Source organism: Coregonus clupeaformis, chromosome 23 (assembly GCF_020615455.1).
Source record: "Coregonus clupeaformis isolate EN_2021a chromosome 23, ASM2061545v1, whole genome shotgun sequence".
Taxonomy (NCBI): Eukaryota; Metazoa; Chordata; class Actinopteri; order Salmoniformes; family Salmonidae; genus Coregonus; species Coregonus clupeaformis.
Genome location: NC_059214.1, coordinates 25,321,939 through 25,325,043, shown reverse-complemented (window position 1 = coordinate 25,325,043; position 3,105 = coordinate 25,321,939). Strand labels below are relative to the sequence as shown.

At 40.3% G+C, this 3,105-nt stretch overlaps 1 long non-coding RNA gene across 1 annotated transcript; it reads left to right on the top strand.

Annotated features, from left to right (window-relative positions):
• Positions 1-244: 244 nt before the first annotated feature.
• Positions 245-1,645, top strand: LOC121536243. The gene is made up of 3 exons (XR_005994835.1): positions 245-610; positions 1,306-1,387; positions 1,564-1,645. It is a non-coding gene; the product is annotated as an uncharacterized LOC121536243 (long non-coding RNA).
• The last annotated feature ends 1,460 nt before the right edge of the window (positions 1,646-3,105 follow it).

Here is a 3,105-nt window from a genome sequence, read left to right as displayed (position 1 = left end):
TCACTTTGAACTGTACTGGGTTTACAGCATGAGCGGTCGTGAGTAGATGCGCTTGTTTTGAGATCAAAGCGAGAGCTGCATTTAGCTATGTGTGGTCCTCTGTAGCTTAATTGGTAGAGCATGGCGCTTGTAATGCCAGGGTAGTGGGTTCGATCCCCGGGACCACCCATACGTAAAAATGTATGCACACGTGACTGTAAGTCGCTTTGGATAAAAGCGTTTATTATTATTATATTCTTTGCTAGTTAGTGAGTTATAGATAATGTGTAGTCAGCCATGGGGGAGTGATTGCTTCCTACAAGAGCACAAAACGTGCACATCTTTGAAAAGCGAGTTGGGTAAAGAGCTTTTTTTTGTCTTAAGGGATCAATATGATGTCACTTTTTTATTCAGTGTTGGATGCTGCTGTACCAGCGAACAGCTTTGGAACACTGAGCCATTGACTGCACCAGGTGGCTGTGTAACGAGTGGGTTGCTTTTTGACAATAATGCACCGGACTGTCTACAGCCATTACGTTTTTAACCTAGAAGCATACCGAGAGACCGGAGAAGGCAAGAAGGAGTCAATCAGGATTGACAAGAGGAATGTTGAGTTGTCCTGAAAAGCATGGTAAGCTAACATTACTGTGTGAGTGTCAAGCTAGCTACAGTAGCTAGGTTTTTAGCTTGTTGGTTAGCTAGCTTGCTAGATAACTAGTTGCGTTTTACAGCCAGACTGTCAGTTTTACATGTAGCTAGGTAGATAATGAACTAAACTGCAATTATCGTAAACCATTATCTATCTATCTACGGTAGCTATATCTGTCATACTGTATGTAAAGCAAGAAGGATCGTGTCAGAAGCATTGAATGTTGACTAGGTACCTCATGTTAGCTAGATCCCATTAGCTTGCTAGCTATAACCTACAGATATAACTTGGAGGTGTAGCCTACTTAAGCAATAAAGTCAATACTTATAGAATTAATAGGGTTGTCATTTAGCTAGCTAGCTACCTAGGCTAATTTTTCCGACATCACCATCGAAGCAGTTTGGCTGCAAAATTACATCTCAACAATCACAGGCATCTAACTAAGTTAACAGCTAGCTAACTGCAGTACAATAAGGAGGAGCATGATGTTGTGGAATAAGTCGAGGTAGCAATTGTTATTGAGATGAGACGTGGTGCCATAATATAATTCACTTGGTTGGCATGTCATATTTTTTATCAGCTCTATTGTTGTAATGTACAGACATGAATCATGAAATAGGCAAATGTATACATGAATCCTAAATGCAGGTACCATTTTATTTTCTTAATCTCTGCAGGTTTGTCATCTGATTTCTTGAAGCCTGGTGGAGATAGATGCCACCATTCTACAAGGCAGGACATTTATCTGCATCCGTGTCAGTAAGTCATGATATTATTGTTTCCCTTTACATTGCATGATACTTTCAAGAGTACTAATACTCCATTCATTTAAGGAGTGGAGAAGCCCTATACATCATCCTGGAGTAACTCCTGGGGTGAGGGCTCTATTTCAAGCATACTCACTACCTCTATCCGTCTCTCTCCATGTGCTACAGAGACAGAATGGTCCAAGGACCTCCAGAACCTTCTGACCAACTACAGTACCTGCGATCTCTCCAGATCTCTTTTTCATAGCAGGTTTGACACGTTGGTCTTCACAATTATTATATATATATATATATATATATATATTTTTTTTTTACTTCTGTGGTAATTTCAACATCAAGACAGCACTTACAGCTTATGATTCAAAAGGTCTAAAATCAGTGCAAGTCTCATGTCCAGGGTGAATACATTTTTATTCATGTTTATCAGACACATCACACAGGCGTGTCAACTAAAATATATATCCCAGTCAAGATTGAAGAATGGTTCAAATAGACAAAGTGAATATAAGTGCTTTCGCCCGTAGTCGTTCATATGAATTTGAGTGGTTACATACAATACATGTTGACAGAATGGCTGTTACTGTGCTCCCTGGTAAGGCCCTTGCTTCCGGTAGCACTGAAGGCCCCAGTATTCAGTCAGGCAGCTTGAAGAAGATTTGTCACCATCCAGGCCCATGTCACAGCATGCAGTGGCCTGATAGGGAGATGACAATAAATACATGATGTACCTTTCATCACCAAAGCCGTGTTAGGATTTACTGCACATGTTGCTGAATAATTCAACCTATTTGTTAGTGTCATTGATATATGGAAATTCACTTATACTCCGTTCATAAGCATTGACTGTAATACCTCTATGGTCCTGTTGTGAAACGACTGCTGTGCAAGGAATTGGGCAACAGCTTTCTTCCAGGGCCCGTATTCACAAAGCGGCTTCAGAGTAGGAATAGCGATCTAGGACCAGCTCCCCGTTGTCAATGTAATCATATTCATTGTGATCTATAAGGCTAAACTGATCCTAAATCAGTACTGCTACTCTGAGATCAGTACTGCTACGGGCCCTGGTCTGTCAGCTGCTTTCTGTGATCCAACTCCCTTTCCACCTGAAATGCAACAACAACAAAAACATGAATAAGAATAAGCCTAGTCAGTCAGTAACTTAGCTAACTAATGAAACACTCAGGTAAATGTGCACAAGCCTAATTAGCCAAATTATATCAAAACAACACAGCCTATTTGCAGTAAAATCAGGAGGGGCCTTTAGCTATATTGCAACTTTTTCAGTCTCCAATGCATCAATAAACAGGCAGGGAAACAATGTAGTTTGACAAAAAGTGTTCAATAGTCAGTAACTAGTCTTTAAAATATAGCTAGCAATTATATAGCTAGTTGTTATTTTCTAGAAACCTAGCTGCAGTACACATAGCTAGCTAGCTAAGTTGAACTCAACTCAGCTAGTTAGTTAGCTGCAATAGCAATGGCTAGCCAGGGGTTAGTCTGAAATGTAAACAACAGTGTGCACTTCGTCCACTGCCAGTCCTATCAACCGCTTGATGAACATGGTTGTTTGAATAACTTTTCTCCATACATCGCTTGATATATTAAACTTTTGCCATAGCCAGTTGGCAAGCATGGAAAAACGTCCCCTTTGCCAGTCAACATTTTTAAGCACAACTGTTGTAGTGGCTTGAACAATGGGATGGAATGGAC